At 44.7% G+C, this 21,200-nt stretch overlaps 1 protein-coding gene across 9 annotated transcripts in view; it reads left to right on the forward strand.

Annotated features, from left to right (window-relative positions):
* Window positions 1-14,244: 14,244 nt before the first annotated feature.
* CHD9 (chromodomain helicase DNA binding protein 9) overlaps window positions 14,245-21,200 on the forward strand; it is a 102,670-nt gene continuing 95,714 nt past the window's right edge. For 4 of the 9 annotated variants that reach the window (XM_060787993.2, XM_060787998.2, XM_060787995.2 and 1 more), the window contains exons 1-2: window positions 14,246-14,359; window positions 19,696-19,795. The gene's annotated coding sequence lies outside the window, so the exon portion shown is untranslated. Of the gene's footprint in view, window positions 14,360-19,695; window positions 19,796-20,061; window positions 20,085-21,200 lie in introns of those variants that run through there. The other 5 variants (XM_060787994.2, XM_067471113.1, XM_060787996.2 and 2 more) reach the window with 4 other exon arrangements.

A 21,200-nucleotide genomic window follows, 5' to 3' on the forward strand; every position in this document is an offset into this window, starting at 1 on the left:
AAAACTAGAGCAACATGTGCTGCAGGAAGTCCTACAAAAACAAAGTTTTTGCATTTTAATTTTTTTTCCATGTTATTATGATAGAACCAATTCAAAAATGACATTTATGACACAGGAACAAAAACACAAAAACAAAAACTTGTCTCCTGTGCTATGCTAATAATATAATATAATGCAATGTAATGTAATATAATGTATTGTATATACATATAATATTTAAGTTATTATAATGTAATACAATATAATACTAATAGTAATATGATATTATAATTACATATTTTATATTACATGAAATATTACTAATAATATTACAACATAATGGTATAGTACGGGGGTCCTCAAACTTTTTAAACAGAGGCCCAGGTCACAAACTGTTGGAGGGCCAGATTATAATTTGGGGGAAAAAATGAATGAATTCCTATGCACACTGCATATATCATATTTGTAGTGGGGGAAAAAACACTTAAAAACAATACAATAATTAAAACGAAGAACAATTTTAACAAATAGAGACTTATTAGTATTTCAATGGGAAGTGTGGGCCTGCTTTTGGCTGATGAGATAGGATTGTTATTGTTGTTGTGGACTTTCAAGTCATTTCAGATTTAGATTGACCATGAGCGAGGGCCGGGTAAATGACCTGGGAGGGCCATATCTGGCCCCTGGGCCTTAGTTAGAGGACCCCTGGTATAGTACAATATAGTAATATATAATACTGATATTGTACTATGCTAATAATGTAATATATTGTATGTATATATTTCTTGTAAGCTGCTCTGAATTCCCTTCTGGGTGAGAAGGGTGGCATATAAATGCCGCAAGTCGTCTCTGGTTGCTTCTGGATCGAGAGAATCAGCCGTCTACGAAGACGTTGCCCAGGGGATGCCTGGATGTCTTGCAATCCTGCGAGGAGGCTTCTCTCATGTCCCCCAGCATAATGTTTTTGGCCAGGAAGTTGACAGGACAAATTGATTCACTCTGTATTTTATTCTGAATTTTTAGAGGCCATCCCAGGTCCTCACCCTTGTCTTGCGAAGATATTTTTCAGCACCACGGATAGCTCCTTTAAATTTCAGATAAGACCCACAAGCAGGTTCAGAACTCTACAGTCTTTTGGCTGTCCCATTGAAAACATAGCGGTAAATTGGCTTGGGTGGAGAAAAATAAACAAACAGGCTGAGAGGGGAATCACAACCATGTTTAAGTAGTTGAAAGGATGTCCCACAGAGGAGATGGAAAGCTTGTTTTCTGCTTCTCTGAGATTAGGACACAATGGAGCAATGGATTCAAATTGCAAGGAAAGGTTCCACCAAAACTTTAAGGAGAACTTCCTCATGATTAGAGCTGTTCAGCCATGAAATATGCCACTTTAGAGTGTGGTGCACTCTCCTTCTCTGGAGGTTTTAAAGCAAAGGCTGGATGGACATCTTTGATGGGGTTTCCTGCATGGCAGGAGGGTTGGAATGGATGGCCCTGGAGGTCTCTTCCAACAATGATTTGATGTAATGTTCTGATAGGCAAACTTTCAATAGTCTTTGGATTATTGAAATTTTTGGATTCGGATTGGGTCAAACTGCACAACAAATACTTATGTTTGGTTCTGGACACCACAAGTTGAGAAGCAGGAATTTGCTCCGTGCAAGGTGAACAAGATGGTCAATGTTCTGGAAACCAAACTGTGAAGTACAGTTCAAGGATCTGGGAAAGTTTAGCATGTAGAAGAGAAGGCGAAGAGGTGACACACAAGATATGTCTATATATCTGAAAAGACATCTCCTACAGGTTGGAGTGAGCTTGTTCCTTCTGCTCTGGAAATGACACCATGAATTTAAATGGCAAGAAAAGAGATTTCACCTAAACTTACAAAAGTACCTATATCAACTGTCTGATTGCCCCAGAAAGTGATGGATTCACTTTCCTTGGAGGACTTTAAAGAGAGTAAGGGTGGCTGTTGAGTTTATTTAACAATGGTAATGGTTTTATTACTACATAGCACTGCAGTCCTTTCTAATTCTATGAAGATCTGCCTAAATAGGCATCTGATCTTGGAAGCTAAGCAGGGCCAGCCCTGATTAGTGCTTGGATAGAATAATGGAGTTGGAAGAGACCATAAGGACCATCCTATCCAACCACCTGCCATGAAAATTATTTATTTGTTTATTTGTTTATTTATTTATTTACGAAATTTATAGCCTGCCTTTCTCAGCCATACGGCAACTCAAGGCAGGTTACAGATTGGCACAGTTTGGTGTCAGACATTCATAAAAGTGGCATTAAAAATCAACATTACAATATAAAACATATATAAAAAACATTAAATCATCGGTGTCATCCTGTTAAAAATGTTATCCAGTAACACCGTCTGGCCATTCCATCATTCATAGTTCTGTGTTATCTATTCCGCTGCATTCTCAAAATGTTGCTCAAAGAGCCAGGTCTTTACTTTTTTTCAGTAAGTCAGGAGGGAGGGGGCCGATCTAATATCTCTGGGGAGGGAGTTCCATAGCCAGCAGGGCCACCACTGAGAAGACCCTGTCCTTCGTCTCGGCCAGTCACACTTGTGAGGCAGGTGGGATCGAGAGCAGGGCCTCCTCAGACAATCTTAAGCTCCTAGATGGTTCATAGGAGGAGATACGTTCGGACAGGTAAGCTGGGCCGGAATCGGTTTGGGCTTTATAGGCTAAAGCCAGGACTTTGAATTGTGCTCGGTAGCAAATTGGCAGCCAGTGGAGCTGACGCAACAGAGGAGTAGTATGTTCCCTGAGCGCCGCTCCTGTTAGTAACCTGACTGCCGCCCATTGAACCATATGAAGCTTCCAAACAGTCTTCAAAGGCAATCCAATGTAGAGCACATTGCAGTAATCTATTTGGGATGTAACAAGAGTGTGGACCACTGTGGCCGTCAGACTTCCCAAGGTACGGGAAACTACAAACAAATGCCAAGTGCTGTCGGCTATATTTCCGAGGAAAGAACTGGCAAAACTACCCCTGAGTATTCTTTGCCTAAGAAAACCCTATGAAATTCATAGAATCACTTGGAAGCACACATGTGTTTTGTTTTGAAACTTTCGGGATCAAAGCCCATCTAATCCTGGAAGTTAAGCAGTGTCAGTCTTGGTTAGTACTTAAATAGGAGACCGCCAACAAATAGCAGGGGCTGTAGGTTATATTTCAGAGGAAAGATTTGGCAAAAATGACCTCTGGGAATCCCTTGCCTAAGAAACCCATATGAAATTCATAGAGTCACCATCATTCGACAGGAGACACGACGGCACATACATTCATATGATTTCCAGCCGACATATTGAATGGCCGGAAGAGAGAATGATGTGGTCTGAAGCATGATTTTCAAATACATGCTTCAGACCACATGAGGGCGTCCAGAACTCAGAGCTGGGAGGTTTAGTAACAAATTGGCTTTGGTTTCCTTTAGGACATGGTGGCAGGATCACTGCAGCGGAAATGTGGAGCAGATCTGATCTGTGCTGCAGTCTCCACAGACCTTGTTGATGGAGGAAAGAGAGAAGCTTTCCATCTTGTTTGCTGGATGCAGTAAATACAAAACAGAAATGTGCTGGATTTAAGATGGCCTTAATGCAGGGGTGGAGGAATCTTTGTCTTGCCTGATGTTTTGGACAACAGTTCCCACAATGCTCCATTTGTAGCCATGTCAGCTGAGGCTTTTGGGAGTTGAAGTCCAAACAATCTAGTGCATTGATGCCTTGAATCTAACTTAGTTACAATTCAGATATCAGCCCAAACACCCTAAAGCAATGGTGTTCTGTCGCGCGCTGGGCCTGTAACAGCTGTACTTTTCTATAGGACGTATATTTTAAGCCCAGCGGGAAGCCTCAAAGAGAGGTTCTCAGGGATTTTTCTGAAGTGATGGTCTTTAGAGTCTTTAATGATGCAACATTTATTATGGAACAAACAACAAATCTTCAATGGTTCAAACAACACTTTAAGGCTTTCTTAGTCTAGTCCTCAATGGACTGGTACCTGACTTTAACTAAACTTTCTCTGTAGGAAAAACCCTTTTTAACCTCTCCCAGGCTGCTTTCTATCTATGCCTCATCGGTGTGGGTCCTACTACCGAATCCAAGTGCGTCTGGGTATCGAGTAGACCTACCAGCCAAGGCTTGAAGATATTTCAGTTGGAGTTCTGTGGATCTGTAAGGCTGTTCTTAGAGAATTCTCAGAAAACTTCAGGGTTGTTCCCTCTGTTGCTGTGAGGCTGAGAGGCTGTAAGCTCTCAGACAGAGCTTTTGGGACCTTTCTCCTGGAATTTCTGTTTCTGTTTCCCTGGATGCTTCTTTTTCCCTGGATGGTTATTTTTCCCTGGATGGTTATTGAGAAAGGAAGCTTTTCTACAGGACGAGCTGGTCTGCGTCCTATAGCTTAGCTACCTTGTGTGAGACTGCCCAAAAATGGCTCCTTTCCCTCCCAGATCCCAGATCAAGGGGTGGAACCAAAGCTTAATTATGACGGACAGGAAGCCTGTCCTATGACTGCAAAACAGATAACAGAAAGGAAATAAAGTTGGAGCTCCTGGTACAGCCGTACCAGCACAAATGGGTCTCAATCTTCCTAATGCAGTTCCTCTTGTTGTGGTGACGCCCAACCATAACATTATTTTCGTTGCTACTTTATAACTGTTATGAATTATAATGTAATATATGATACGCAGGATGTATTTCCATTCACTGGACCAAATTTGGTACTAATACCCGATACGCCCAAATTTGAATACTGGTGGGGTTAGGGGAATTGATTTTGTCATTTGGAAGTTGAGATGTATAGTTAACCTACAATCAAAGAGCATTGAGAACTCCACCAACAATGGAACTGAACCAAACTTGGCATACAGAACTCCCATGACCAACAGAAAATACTGGAAGAGAAGTCAGCCATAGCAGAGCAACCTGATGAACCAACCTGGACACAGCATATTATTTGAGAACACAGAAATGCTGGACAACTCTCACAACCACCATGTCAGACTACACAGAGAAGCCATTGAAATCCATAAGCATGTGGATAATTTCAACAGAAAGGAGGAGACCATAGAAATGAACAAATGAACAAAATCTGGCTAGTATTAAAAAAAAACTCTAAAATTACAACAGCAAAAAAACAGAGAGGAAACAATCTGGGACAGCTAATCACCTCTCAACAAAAGATTCCCCCAGGCACTAGCAAGCCACCCCAAAAAACTGCCAGGCCATCAAATACTAATCAAGGTGGTCAGTTGAAACATTCACACCTGTCTCCAGAAGACAAGGATTCTTTGTCCCACCCTGGTCCTTCCACAGATATATAAACCCTTTTTCCTAGTTCCAACAGACCTCGCAACCTCTGAGGATGCTTGCCATAGATGCAGGCGAAACGCCAGGAGAGAATGCCTCTAGAACATGGCCATATAGCCCAAAAAAACCTACAACAACCAAATACTGGAAGGGTTTGGTGGGAATTGACCTTGAGTTTTGGAGTTGTAGTTCACCTACATCCAGAGAGAATTGTAGACTCAAAACAATGATGGATCTGACCAAACTTGGCACAAATACTCAATATGCCCTAATGTGAGCACTGGTGGAGTTTAGGGAAAATAGTCCTTGACATTTGGGACCTGTAGTTGTTGGGATTTACAGTTCACCTACAACCAAAGTGCATTCTGAACCCCACCAACGATAGAATCTGGCCAGACTTCCCACACAGAATCCCTATGATCAACCAGAAAATACTATGTTTTCTGATTGTCTTTGGCACTCCTCTGACACCCCCTCATGACCAGGTTGAGAAATACTGCCCTAAAGGCACTAGATCCCATTTGAGCTTGGAGGCTAAGGAGGTTCATTTCTGGTTATTATTTGGATGGGAGGCCACCAATGAAAACTAGGTGCTACAGGCTCTATTTCAGAGGAAGGAACTGACAAAACCACCTCTCTGAAATTTATGGTATCTCTCTATCATTCAGATAGGGTAAGTATTCCATTGAGTGCCTCCTATCTGATATTAGTTTCAACTGATCTACTTTATTTGGGACTAAAATGAGCCCATAGTCTACAGTTGCATGTTCATCTGCATTCAAACCCTCCATCTGCATTAAGATCCTGTTCCAGTGAGAGCGTCACATCCATTTCTCTTCCCAGACCAGTCCTTCAATCTCACAAGAGATAACAGTTTCCCATACGCTAATCAACCCTTTATTTCATTCTGGCAGCACCATTATGTGGAAATAAGATCTAATTAAGCTAATTGAGCTTCACGCCCAAATAAATTAATGTAGGATTGGGAGGTGCCAGTGTTCGGTGCCAAGCTTGTTATGGATTTGCAACTCCATCATACATGTGATTTTTTTGAAAGCCCCATGAAATCCAATTGACCTTACTCTCAAGTAAACATGCAGTATGCAATGTAAAGTCATTCTTGTTAAATTAGGTGGGATTTATTACCTAGCATCCCACCATGGTGCTAGCTTTGTTTTGAGGCAGGACTTTATGTTCCCAATAGAAAAAAATGTTTTGCTGAAGCTGAGAGTACCATAGGCAAATCACATCTGATTTTTTTCTAGTTTGATTGTCCCATGATGGGACAATTCAAAATATTCCAGAAAATGAAACCTCTCAAGGCAGACAGCCTTCAGTCAGCTATCAAAAAATAGTACAGGACAAGTACAGATTAAGTGTCTCTTATCTGGAATTCCAAAATCCAAAGTTGTCCACATGGATGGTTGAGATAGTGATACCTTTGCTTTCTGATTATTAGATGTACACAAACTTTGCTTCATGGACCAAAGTATTACAAATATTGTATAGAATAATTTTCAAGTTGTGTGCAGAACTTGTGTCTATGAAATACTAATAATGTTTATGTTTACATTGGGTCCAATCTCCAAATTATAGAACATACCGTATTGACTCGAGTCTAATGAACACCTCAATTTTGGCTATGTGATTCAGCAAAAAAGGTGAGCTTCAGACTCAAGTAAATACGGTATGTTCTATATCTTGGACTCAGGTCAATACAGTACATTCTCTATCTCGGACTCGAATCAATACAATATGTTCTATATCTTGGACTTGAGTCGATACAGTTCACTCAATTGTTAGAACTCAAGTTAATATGGTACATTCTATATTTTGGACATGAGTAAATACGGCCTATTCTATATTTTGGACACGAGTCAATACAATCCATTCTATATTTTGGACTCAAGTCAATACAGACATTCTGTATCTTTGACTTGAGTCAATACAGTCTCTTCTGTTTCTTGGACTCGAGTCAATACAATATGCTCACTGTGATTGTGTTTATTGTAATGTTATTTTGTTACTGTATTCATATGTTTTTTTAAATGTAATTTTAATGCTGTTGCTTGTTGCTTATGTTTTGTTTTTATCTTGCTGTAATATGTTGTACAGGCTTGACCTCATGTAAGCCACCCCGAGTCCCCGTTGGGGAGATGGTGGCAGGGTATAAATAAAGATTATTATTATTATTATTATTATTATTATTATTATTATTATTATTATTATTATATATCTTGGACTTGAGTCAATACAGTTGATGCTATACTGTTACTATACTGTAACCCCACTCTACGTGGGGTTGCCTTTGAAGACTGCTCGGAAACTCCAACTAGTCCAGCGGGAGGCAGCCAGATTGCTCACCGGAGCGTCATACAGGGAGCATACCACCCCCCTGTTATGTCAGCTCCACTGGCTGCCGATCCAATTCCGAGCACAATTCAAAGTGTTGGTTTTGACCTATAAAACCCTATACGGCTCCGGCCCAGTGTCTCTGTCCAAACAGATCTCCCTCTACGTTCCACCTCGGAGTTTAAGATCTTCTGGGGAGGCCCTGCTCTCGACTCCGCCTCTATCACAAGTGAGGCTGGTGGGGACGAGGAGCAGGGCCTTCTCGGTGGTGGCCCCTCACCTGTGGAATTCACTCCCCAGGGAGATTAGATTGGCAACTTCCCTCTTGTCATTTAGAAAAAAATTGAAAACTTGTATGTGGGACCAGGCATTTGGACGTTCTGGCAGCTAGAGGAAGGACCTTGACGATGGACAGGAACTGACTGAACGGAATGGATTTATGGAACTCTGAACACTGAGCATGAGATTAGTTTACTGATTGTGTTATGTACTGATGATTTTAACCTGTTAATTGTTTAATTGCTGTTTTGTATGCATGTATATTTGACATAGGCATCGAATTGTGCCTTCTTTGTAAGCCGCCCCGAGTCCCCCCTCGGGGGTGAGAAGGGCGGGGTAGAAGTAATCGAAATAAATAAATAAATAAATAAATATTTTGGATTTGAGTCAACACAGTCGATCTATATTTTGGACTCGAGTCAATATGGTATGTGATATATTTCGGACTGGATTCAACAAAGTAGGTTCTATATCTGGGACTCAAGTCAATACAGTTCATTCTATATTTTGGACTCGAGTCAATACAGTCAGTTCTATATTTTGGACTCGAGTCAATACAGTCAAGGTTCTATTCTTGGACAGTCCGTTCTATATTTTGGACTCAAGTCAATACAGTTGGTTCTATATTTTGTACTAGAGTCAATACAGTCTGTTCTATATTCTGGACTTGAGTCACTATGATGACTCAAGTCCACTACTTTATTGAATTGAGTCTATATTTTGGACTCAATTCAATAAAGTAGATTCTATTTATTGGATTCGAGTCAATACAGTCCATTCTATATTTTGGACTCGAGTCAATACGGTAGGTTTCAAATTTTGGATTCGAGTCAATACGGTCCGATCTATATTTTGTACTTGAGTCAATATGGTACGTTCTTTATCTTGGACTTGAGTCAATATGGTCTGTTGTATATTTTGCACTCAAGTCAGTGTGGCACGTTCTATATCTTGGACTCAAGTAAATAATGGTTCATTGTATATTTTGGGTTCAAGTAAATAACAGTACATTCTATATCTTGGGCTTGAGTCAATATGGCACGTTCTAGGTCTTGGGGGTCAAGCAAATAGGGAATATTCTATATTTTGGACATAAGTCAATACGGTACGTTCTATAGCTTGCACTTGAGTAAAGTATTTTCTCTATCTTGGACTCGAATAAATACGGAAAACATTCTATATCTTGGACTTGACTATATGGCGTGTTCTAGATCTCGGTCTCGAGTAAATACAGCACGTTCTATATCACCGCTACCTCGCAGTATATTTGACAACAAATATTTTATGTAAAGCATCTTATGTGTGTGTCTAGTATGAGTTAGGTCTTAGATTAGTGTGTTTATTTTAGATTAAGTTTTGTTACATAACATAGTTTAAGTGTTATATATTATTCATATCTGCTTTTCTGTGTTTATGGGTTTTTTTGTGTATTTTTTCCTTTTATTCCAGAATAAACATTAATTTAAAAAAACCCAAAGCACCTTAGAAATGGCATATTTCTACTTTTTAATAAATCATTAAGGAAGACGAGACTTGGGAGTTTAGATAAGCATGCAAAGTGGCAACAAGAGCAACAGAATCAAAAGATGGTTTAGATTCTTTTTTAAAAGAGAATTCGCCCACTTGATTGAACGCACAACCCATGTGCCACACACACTCCAGCATCAATGCCCCAAAGACAACTTGGAAAGTGATCTTTGGACTCGCCGCCACAGCTGGAAATTCATCCTTTGAGAGGAAAGAGCATCCATCATTGCTAATAAGGCAGCAGGGACCGTGGTTGATGTCAGCGTGAGAGAAAGGAGGAATGAGGTTGTGTTTGAAGGGATGTGAGTGTGCGACTCAAGCAATGGAGCAAAAGCCTTTCCATCTAGTGTCAGTGCCATATGATCCTTGTTGTCGAAGGCTTTCACAGCCAGAATCACTCGGTTGCTGTGAGTTTTCTGGGCTGTATGGCTATGTTCCAGAAGCATTCTCTCCTGACGTTTCACCTACATCTATGACAGGCATCCTCAAAGGTTGTGAGGTGTATTGGAGACTAAGCAAGGGAGCATCCTCAGAGGTTGAGGGATTTGTTGAAAACTAGACAAATTAGGTTTATATTTCTGTGGAATGTCCAGGGTGGGAGAAAAAAAACTCTTGTCTGCTTGAGGCAGGTGTGAATGTTGGAAATGGCCACCTTGATTAGCATTTAATGGCCTTGCAGCTTCAATGGTTGGTTGCTGCCTGGAGCAATACCCAAAAAGCAGGGGAATTCTTGACAAAAATCAATCAGGGCCAGCTAGCACTACCAACAAAGGATTCCCCCAAGCAGCAAGCTGCCAGACATTGAAGCTGCAAGGCCATTAAATGCTAATCAAGGGCAGAGAGGTCTAAAGACCTTATAAAACTACAACACCCGGGATTTCATACGATTGAGCCAGGGCAGTCAAAGTGCGAGCAAACTGAATTAATTCAAAGGTGTAGATAGCCATGGTTGGGACAAAAGAGAGGATGATATTGGTTGCTGTGAGTTTTCCGGGCTGCATGGCCATGTTTCTCTCCTGATGTTACACCCACACCTTTGGCAGGCATCCTCAGAGGTTGAGGGGTGTTGGAAACTAGACAAATGAGGTTTATATATCTGTCAAATGTCCAGGATGGGAGAAAGAACTCTTGTCTGCTTGAGGCAAATGTGAATGTTGCAAATGGCCCCCTTGATTAGCACTTAATGACCTTGGAACTTCAATGCCTGGCTGGTTGAAGCTCCAAGGCTCCTTTTGAGATGATAAAACTCCCCAAGAGTTTGCAAAGCAGGCCATAAATAGTATAAATAGGTAGTAAACACAGAGGTCTATTTGCAGCGATGAGCAACGGCAGGAAAATGCATTATTTATATTGTGGGATAATAATATAGTGCACTGGGCCCGTGGTAGCACCGTGGGTTAAACCGCTGAGCAGCAGAACTTGCTGACTGAAAGGTCCACGTTTCAAATCCAGGGAGTGGGGTGAGCTCCTGCTGTGAGCTCCAGCTTCTGCCAACCTAGCAGTTCGAAAACATGCAAATGTGAGTAGATCAGTAAGTACTGCTCCGGCTGGAAGATAACAGTGCTCCATGCAGTCATGCTGGCCACGTGACCTTGGAGGTGTCTACAAATGTGAACACTGGTGGAGTTTGAGGGAAATAGACCTTGACATTTGGGAGTTGTAGTTGCTGGGATTTATAGTTCACCTACAATCAAAGAGCACTTGAATCCAGCTCACAATAGGTCTGCTCCAAACTTGGCACACTACCTACATGGTCAACACTGAATACTGGTGGGGTTGGGGGAGGCTGTTTTTGAATTCTGGGAGATGTAGTTCACCAACACCAAAAAGGAAGAGGACAGATGAGATCTTCAGCCTTCTCTACGAAAGGGATTCCTAAGACCACCAGAAATATATGTTTTCGTATGGTCTTTGGTGACCCCTCTGAAACCCCCTCACAACCTCCCCCCCACTACTTTAGGGAGATGGGGTGGGATATAAATAAAGTTGTTATTATTATTATTATTATTATTATTATTATTATTATTATTGAATTAAAGCAGTGGGAGAATATAAAGTGTCTTTGGGCCCTTCCAGACTGGCCCTATATCCCAGGTTTTCTGTTTATCCCACATTATCCTGCAGTGAGGATTCATATATTGCAGTTTAAAGCAGAAAACCTGGGGTCATACCCAGGGATATAAGGCCTGTCTGGAAGGGCCCTCGGTGAGGTTTTCGTGTTTGGAAGGCGTCTTGCCGAAGGTTTTCATGGCCTGAATCACTGGGTTGTTGTGGGTTTTCTGTGCTGTATGGCCATGTTCCAGAAGCATTCTCTCCTGATATTTTTCACCCTCATCTATGGTAGGCATCCTCAGAGGTGATGAGGTATGTTGAAAACTAGGAAATTTGGGTTTATATAGCCGTGGAAGGTCCAGGTTAGCAGAAAGAACTCTTGTCTCCTTGAGGCAAGTGTGAATGTTGCAAATGGCCAGCTTGATTAGCATTTAATGGCCTTGCACCTTCAATGCCTGGATGGTTACTGCCTGAGGGAATCCTTTGCTGGGAGGTGCTAGCTGGCTCTGATTGATTCTTGTCAAGAATTCCCCTGCTTTTTGGGTATTGCTCCAGGCAGCAACCAGACAGCCATTGAAGCTGCAAGGCCATTAAATGCGAATCAAGGTGGCCATTTGTAACATTCACACCTGCCTCAAGCAGACAAGAATTCTTTCTCCCACCCTGGGCCTTGCACAGATATATCAACCCCATTTTCTTAGTTCCCAAAAGACCTCGCACCCTCTGAGGATACCTGCCATAAATGCAGGTGAAATGTCAGGAGAGAATGCTTCTGGAACATGGCCAGACGGTCCGAAAAACTTACAACAACCCAGTCTTTTAAACTGTTGCCTCCAATATCATTTTGTATACAATCCCTCGAGAGACCAGATTGCCAATATCTGCTGGATAATGGAGAAAGGCAGGGAGTTTCAGAAAAACATCTACTTCTACTTCATTGACTATTCTAAAGCCTTTGACTGTGTGGATCATAATAAATTGTGGCAAGTTCTTGGAGGGATGGGCATACCAAGCCCCCTTGTCTCTCTCCTGAGGAATCTGTACAAGGACCAAGTAGCAACAGTCAGAACTGACCACGGAACAACAGACTGGTTCAAGATTGGGAAAGGCGTCCGGCAAGGCTGCATCCTCTCACCCAACCTTTTTAACTTGTATGCAGAACACATCATGCGATGTGTGGGGCTGGATGAATGCAAAGCTGGGGTGAAACATTAACAACCTCAGATATGCAGATGACACCACTCTGATGGCCGAAAGCGAGGAGGAGCTGAGGAGCCTTCTAATCAAGGCGAAAGAAGAAAGCGCAAAAGCCGGGTTGCAGCTAAACGTCAAAAAAACCAAGATTATGGCAACAAGAATGATTGACAACTGGGAAATAGAGGGAGAAACCGTGGAGGCCGTGACAGACTTTGTATTTCTAGGCACAAAGATTACGGCAGATGCAGACTGTGGCCAGGAAATCAGAAGACGCTTACTTCTTGGGAGGAGAGCAATGTCCAATCTCGATAAAATAGTTAAGAGTAGAGACATCAGACTGGCAACAAAGATCCGCCTAGTCAAAGCCATGGTATTCCCTGTAGTCACCTACGGATGTGAGAGCTGGACCTTAGGGAAGGCTGAGCGAAGGAAGATCGATGCTTTTGAGCTGTGGTGTTGGAGGAAAGTCCTGAGAGTCCCTTGGACTGCGAGAAGATCCAACCAGTCCATCCTCCAGGAAATAAAGCCCGGCTGCTCACTGGAGGGAAGGAGACTAGAGACAAAGTTTAAGTACTTTGGCCACATCATGAGGAGACAGCAAAGCCTAGAGAAGACAATGATGCTGGGGAAAGTGGAAGGCAAAAGGAAGAGGGGCCGACCAAGGGCAAGATGGATGGATGGCATCCTTGAAGTGACTGGACTGACCTTGAAGGAGCTGAGGGTGGTGACGGCCGACAGGGAGCTCTGGCGTGGGCTGGTCCATGAGGTCACGAAGTCGGAGACGACTGAACGAATGAACAACAGCTATAGATATAGATAGATAGATATGATTCACACACAGAGAGAGATATAGTATCATAGATTTGAAAGGGACCCAAAAGAAGGACTATGATATGTTGTTTGTTCCAGAGTAGGCAAACCAGACACTCTCCACATCAACACTGACAAAGAAACAAACAACAAATACTGTTTACCCACAAGCATCAAGACATTACATTACATATATTAGAAACCAAAACTTTCTCATTCCCTTTATTTCCCAGATCAACAGACTGGGCCACAGCAACGCCTGGCAGGGAGAACAGCTAGTTTTGTATACAATCCCTAAGCCTCTGAGTTTCCCTATAATTGCCACGTGACGCGCCAACCGGCTAGGAGTTAGCTTGACTCCGCGCCCAATCAGCGCGCGGGGGACAAATATGCAAATAACAGCTCTATGTATGTGTCGCGTGGCCTGATTGGCTGCGGGGGCGGAGATGGGTTGGGAGGGAGGAATAGAGAGAGAGAGAGAGAGAGAGAGAGAGAGAGAGAAGGCGGACCTTCCTCCCGCTGCCCTCTTCGTTTTCCGCGCATGCGTCAGAGCGCGAGAGGGCGTGCGCCCTCTCGCGCTCTGACGCATGCGCGGAAAACGAAGAGGGCAGCGGGAGGAAGGTCCGCCTTCTCTCTCTCTCTCTCTCTCTCTCTGAGGGGGAGAGAGGCCTCCTCCAATCAGGAGCGGAGGAGGAAGAAAGGGGCGGGGCCAAGCGGAGACTCACGCCGCGCGGCGCCCCGCCCCCTTTTCCTCCCTCAGCCGCCGCCGCGCCGCCTCTCCTCTTCCCCTCAGGCCGGGCCTTCCTCCTCCTTCCTCCTCCTCGGCTTCCTTCCCGGTAAGTCAGCCCCGCTTCCTGGAGGAAGAGGAAGCAGCAGGAAGAGCAGCCGGGTGGGCGGGGAAGTCCAGGGAAGGAGGCTTTTCTGGGGAGAAGCGGGGATGAGGGAGGAGTGGCCGCCATGGCCTGCCCTCGCCGTGTCAGGCGCTCCCCTCAGACGTCCCTCGAGTGAGGAGAGCCACGAGGGGAAGGGAGGGAGGCGAGGGTGCCACTGTCACGCCTCCCCGCCCCACTTTCTCCATCTCCACCTCTCTCCCTGGAGGGATGGCAGGGCTCCCTGACCCCCTGAGAAGCCATGGCTGCCTCCCTCACGGACAGGCTCTTCTTCACCCCACAATCCCCTCCCCCCACCCAAAAAAAGAGGGCTTGCCTCTCCTCTCAGGAAGGATTGGCAGGAGAAGTAAAGATGGAAGGAAGGAAGGATGGAAAGGAGGAGAGAAGGGTGGAAGGAAGGAAGGAAGAAATGATTGAGGGAAGGATGGAAAGAAGGAGGGAAGGATGGAAGGAAGGAGGGATGAAAGGATGGAAAGAAGGATGGATGGATAAAAGGCAGTCTTTCTCTTCCTCCCCTTCACACCTTCCCTTCCTTCCCTTCATGGCATCTCTTCCTCCCTTTCATGCCTTCTCTTCCTCCCCGTCACGCCTCCTCTTCCCATCACACCTTCTCTTCCTCCCCTTCACAGCATCTTTTTCTGCCCGTCACACCTCTTCTTCCCCCACTTCCCGGTATCTCTTCCTCCCCGTCACTTCTCTCCCAGTCACACCTTCTCTTCCTCCCCGTCACGCCTCCTCTTCCCATCACACCTTCTCTTCCTCCCCTTCCAAGCATCTTTTCCTCCCCATCACACCTCCTCTTCCCATCACACATTCTCTTCCTCCCCTACATGGCATCTCTTCCTCCCCGTCACACCTCTTCTCTTCCTCTCCTTAATGGCATCTCTTCCTCCCTGTCATACCTTCTCTTCCTCCCCGTCACACCTCTTCCCATCATGTCTTCTCTTCCCATCACACCTTCTCTTCCTTCCCTTCATGGCATCTCTTCCTCCCCGTCATGCCTTCTCTTCCTCTCCATCACACCTCTTCTCATCGTGCCTTCTCTTCCAGTCACACCTTCTCTTCTTCCCTGTCACACCTCCTCTTCCCATCACACCTTCTCTTCCAGTCACACCTTCTCTTCTTCCCTGTCACACCTCCTCTTCCCATCACACCTTCTCTTCCTCCCCTTCATGGCATCTCTTCCTCCCCGTCACACCTCTTCTCTTCCTCTCCTTAATGGCATCTCTTCCTCCCTGTCATACCTTCTCTTCCTCCCCGTCACACCTCTTCCCATCATGTCTTCTCTTCCCATCACACCTTCTCTTCCTTCCTTTCATGGCATCTCTTCCTCCCCGTCATGCCTTCTCTTCCTCTCCATCACACCTCTTCTCTTCGTGCCTTCTCTTCCAGTCACACCTTCTCTTCTTCCCTGTCACACCTTCTCTTCCTCCCCTTCATGGCATCTCTTCCTCCCTGTCACACCTTCTCTTCTTCCCCGTCACGCCTCCTCTTCCCGTCACACATCCTCTTCCTTCCCTTCATGGCATCTCTTCCTCCCTGTCATACCTTCTCTTCCTCCTCTTTCCATCATGTCTTCTCTTCCCATCACACCTTCTCTTCCTCCCCTTCATGGCATCTCTTCCTCCCTGTCATGCCTTTTCTTCCTCCCCATCATGCCTTCTCTTCCTTCCCATCATACCTCCTCTTCTTGTCACACCTCCTCTTCCTCCCCTTCCAAGCATCTCTTCCTCCCCATCACACCTCTTCCCATTATGTCTTCTCTTCCCATCACACCTTCTCTTCCTCCCCTACATGGCATCTCTTCCTCCCTGCCATGGCTTCTCTTCCTCCCCGTCATACCTTGTCTTCCTGCCCATCATGCCTTCTTTTCCTCCCCGTCACGCCTCCTCTTCCTGCCACACCTTCACTTCCTTCCCTTCATGGCACATCTTCCTCCCCGTCATACCTTCTTTTCCTGCCCGTCATGCCATCTTTTCCTCCTCGTCACATCTCCTCTTCCTGTCACACCTCCTCTTCCTCCCCTTCCAAGCATCTGTTCCTCCCCGTCACACCTCTTCCCATCATGTCTTCTCTTCTCATTACACCTTCTCTTCCTCCCCTGCATGGCATCTCTTCCTCCTCGTCACGCCTCCTCTTCCCACCACAAATTCTCTTCCCTTCATGGCATCTCTTCTTCCCTGTCATGCCTTCTCTTCCTGCCATCATGCCTTCTTTTCCTCCCTGTCACACCTCTTCCTCCCCTTCCAATCATCTCTCCGTCACACCTCTTACCATCATGCCTTCTCTTCCCGTCACACCTTCTCTTCCTCCTCTGCATGGCATCTCTTTCTCCCTATCGCACCTCCCCTTCCTCCCTGTCACACCTCCTCTTCCTCCCCATCACACCTTCTCTTCCTACTCATCTTGGTATCTCTTCCTCCCTGTCACACCTTCCCTTCCTCCCTGTTATGCCTTCCCTTCCCATCACGGCCTCTCTTCCTCCCTATTACACCTCATCTTCCTGCCCGTCATGCCTTCTCTTCCTCCCCATCACGCCTTCTCTTCCTCCCCGTCATGCCTCCTCTTCCCCCACTTCATGGCATCTCTTCCTCCCCGTCACGCTTCCTTCCCCTCACACCTTCTCTTCCTCCCCATCACGCCATCTCTTCCTCCCAGTCATGCCTCCTCTTCCCCCACTTCATGGCATCTCTTCCTCCCCGTCATGCCTTCTCTTCCTCTCCATCACACCTCTTCTCATTGTGCCATCATGTCATCTCTTCCTCCCTGTCACACCTCATCTTCCTCTCCATCATGCCTTCTCTTCCCATCACAGCCTCTCTTCCTCTCTGTTACACCTCTTCTTCCTGCCTGTCATGCCTTCTCTTCCTCCCCATCACACCTTCCCTTCCTCCCCATCATGCCTTCTCTTCCTCCCTGTCATGCTTCCTCTTCCTCGCCGTCATGCCATCTCTTCCTCCTTGTCACATCTTCATCCACAGCTGGTCTCTTCTCCATTTGCTTAAAGGCTGTCTTATCTTTTTATTATGGCTCTTCCTCTTCCTAAATAAGTCCTCTCTGGTCTTATCTACTTCCTTTCTGCTGAAGGGATTTAAATGATTTTCTTTTACTCCTTGTTGAAAGTGGCTCTTAAGCAAGAAATGATTGCTGCCTTCCCTTTCAATATTGCCCCCCCCCCCACCTTAAATGGGGGTTGGCATCTTTCTCCTAAATAATGATGGCCATCTCTATCCCACCCCCCACCCCGCTCCCTCTAAACAAGCAGGTATTGCTATTTGCTTCCATCAGATCTTGAAAAGAGGAAAGAAAGGAGGTGTGTCCAGGTTTTTCCTTTTTCCTGGTGCTGCCGCTCTCACGCCTTCTCTCTTCTTGGCCTTTGGTTCTTTCCTCCCCACAATCCCAAGTTTTTTCTGGGCTTACTCACTGTCATTTGCTCAAAGGGGTTGGAAACTGCGGAGGGGGGTTCTTCTGTTCTTGCAGAGGGTGGGAAGGATAAATGAGAAGGGATTGGCATCTTCCCTCACCCATTACTGGTTTTTGGAGTGAAGGACATGGCACTCACCCCCCTCCCAAAAAGAAAAGAAAAAACCAGTGATTGCCAGTTCCTCCAAATAGTTATTGCTATGTAATCTCTCTCCCTGTCCTCCATCGCTTAACCCCGTTGCCCCAAAAGCAGGGGTTGTCTTCTGCAGTTTTCAGGTTCATAGGAGGGTAAGGATAGAAGGATGGAGTGCATTTTGAGGCCTTCTGGTGCTGTCCCTGTCACGCCTTCTCCTTTCACTCCCCCTTTTTTTCCTTTCCCTCGCTCTTTCACAATTTTCCCATCCCTTTCCTAGGTTCTCTCTACATTTGCATGAAGGATTTTGATCCCTTGTTACTTGTGGTGGTGGGTCAGTGAGAAGTGATTGCTATTGCCATCACCCCCCTGCCCCAAATAACCCAAACCAGGGATTTCTCCACCCTCGATAAGAGATTTATATCCCCTCCTCCCCCAAAATCAAGGGCTGCCTTCTGCTGGCTTCAGGGTCCTACCAGGAGAAGGAAGGAAGGTATTCGGCTCGAGACCTCCTTCTCCTGGTGCTGTCCCTATCATGCCATTCACCCTGTTCTTTCTTTTGGCTCTTTCTCCCTCTCTCCTTGCCCCTGACCCAAGCCCTCCCTGGTCTCGCCCACCTCCATGTGCCTGAAAGGATTGCAAGTGGGGCGTTTTCCTCCCTTGCTTCACATAGTGGGTAGGATAAATGAGAAGCGATTGCCATCTTCCTCCCCCCAGAAAAACAATAATTGCCATCTGCTGCCTTCAGGTTCCCATGTAGGGAAGGAAGAAAGGTGTTCAGCTTTAGGCGGCCTCCTGTTGCTTCCCCGTCACACCTTTTCTCTTGGCTGTCTTATTCTTTTCCCCATCTCAGAGCTCTTTTTTCCCCCTCCCTGTTTTTCCATCCTTATAAAAAGTTTTTCCTGGTCTCACCCACCTCTGTTTTTCGGAAGGTGTTTAAAAATGGATGCTCCCCCCTTTGCTACAGGTTGTGGGAAGACAAAATCAGAATAAACTGCTGTTTTCCCCCACTCAATTGCTTTCAGGTTCCCATCAGGGGAAGGAAGGAATGAGTGTAGCTTCACTCTGGGCTGTCTTCTTTCTCTTTCTCTCTACATCTCCTTTCTCCACTCATTCTTTTTTAGTTCTTTCCTTCTCTTCAGCTCTTTCTCCATTCTTTTTCTATCTCTTTCCTAAGTCTGGTTTCACCCACCTCTAATTGTCTGATTGGGATAAAACTTCGGGTTTTCCTTCTTGCTGCACCCCCCAAATGATTCCCATACGCCCCCACAGCAGCCCTTCCCCTGCCCCTGTCTATTCTCTTTTACGATATTCTTTCCAAAGGTGAATCATAAGGTGAAGGTTTATTTATTTTAGGGTATTATACCTCACTCTTCAGCCATAAAGAATCTCAGAGCGGCTTACAAATTATTAATTTGGTAGTTCCTTGCCCCCAGGCTTACAATCTAAATAAGACACAACATGCAGGAAAAAAAGGGAATGGCTTTTAATAAGCTAAATTAGCTATTCCTCCTCCCCATATCTCCATTATTCTTGTGTCTCATGCCATCCTGCAGGTGCCTATGAGATCTCCTATAAGGCAAACAGTGATGTAGGGGGATGTCCAGTGTGCTTCACTTAAGATTATGTGGTAAAGTGTTTTCTTCCTCCAGTGCTGGTGATATATATGGCTTTCTGGAGCCTCATGGTTCAGAGGCCTTATGCCACCAAATGCTTGTTGTTTCAGGGGAGGAACTTGATTATGGGGATTCCTGATGCCTCTCATTGGCCACTGTGAAACCCAGGGTGGTGATCTAGTGGAATCTCTCATCTGACCCTGAAGCAAGGTGTGTTGCATTTTTAGTGATGATAGATATATTGGGCTGCCTGCCGTAATTCATGGCAAACATTGTAGACCCGCCCTCCTTTGGGATTGCGAAAGTTGCAGATGCATTTTACGCACCGTTACATTTCTGATAATCAGCAAATTAGCAATTCCTTCTCCATCATAATTATATCTCATCCACTAGATTAGAAATCTTCATCTAAAGTCCACGACAGAGGCTGCTATACAGCCTGCAGTTCCAACTACTCACACAACTATGGGGAGAATGAAATGTTAAGGGAAATGCTATGGTAAGGCATACTGTTTTTCCTCATACTCAAGTACATTGCCACTAAACAATCAAATGAATTGATCCCACATTACTCGTACTCTTATCTGTTTGTCTCATTGCCTACCCAGACCTGTGAAATTATGGATACTGGATAGATGAACCTGTGATGTTCCTTTTTGCTTAGTCCTGGAGCACTTTGCTGCCACTACCACCTTTCCTCATCACCACTGCATGACTTGAAATAAAGGGCAGGGGTCTGGAGATAGAGCTTTTAATTTTCCAAGCTCTGTCAGGAACAGTGTGTGGATGAGTGCTTCTGGGTACGAGTAGCATGCCACATTATGTCCTGCAGCCAGGGTCTAGCCTTTATGAAGGAAGACCAAAGCTGGGTGAAATAAATGCAACTGATGTTCAGCTCTCAGTCATTCACACAGAGGTCCATTTTGACCAAGAAAGGATTGCTACCTCATGTGTCTCTTCTCCTGCATGTGTCCTGCTTCAACTGATATCACCATGCCAAGAGGAGAAGAGAAAAAAGTGCAACTGTATATCCAGTTCTGTAGTCTTTCCTATTAAAATACAACAGAGAAAAAATAGCAATGGAAGGATGCCATTTCTCACCTAAAATTAAGCCATGGGTCCCAGTGTACTTGCCTACAATAACGAAATAGAATATCCAGACTACGGAAATCAGTGTTGTAACAAATAGTTGAGAAGAGGGGGAAAGTACTATGTACTGTCTTACTGGAAAGTTAGGATAAATGGAAAATTGGGATAAATTCAAGTTGCAGTCAGATTAGCAGAGGCAAATAAGACTGGTCCTCACTCCTGGTGCTTAGGAGAGTAAAACAGAATCATCTTGAATCAGGCTCTGGAGATATTGATGCCAACTTCTCTTCAGAAATGATGGTAATAGGTGTGTGGGATCAACAGTTCAATCAGACTTGAGGAATTGTGGTGTAGGAATTGATTCGACACATTACATGGCAGAAGATAAAGTCTTAGTTTTAATTACTATATATCTCTGCCCTACTTGGGGACTCAGGGCGGCTTACATGAGGCCATACCCATCAATACAGTAAACACAATATAACACAAAAATACAACAGAAAATCAGAAAATAAAATAACATAAA

Source organism: Anolis sagrei, chromosome 8 (assembly GCF_037176765.1).
Source record: "Anolis sagrei isolate rAnoSag1 chromosome 8, rAnoSag1.mat, whole genome shotgun sequence".
NCBI classification, from domain to species: domain Eukaryota; kingdom Metazoa; phylum Chordata; class Lepidosauria; order Squamata; family Dactyloidae; genus Anolis; species Anolis sagrei.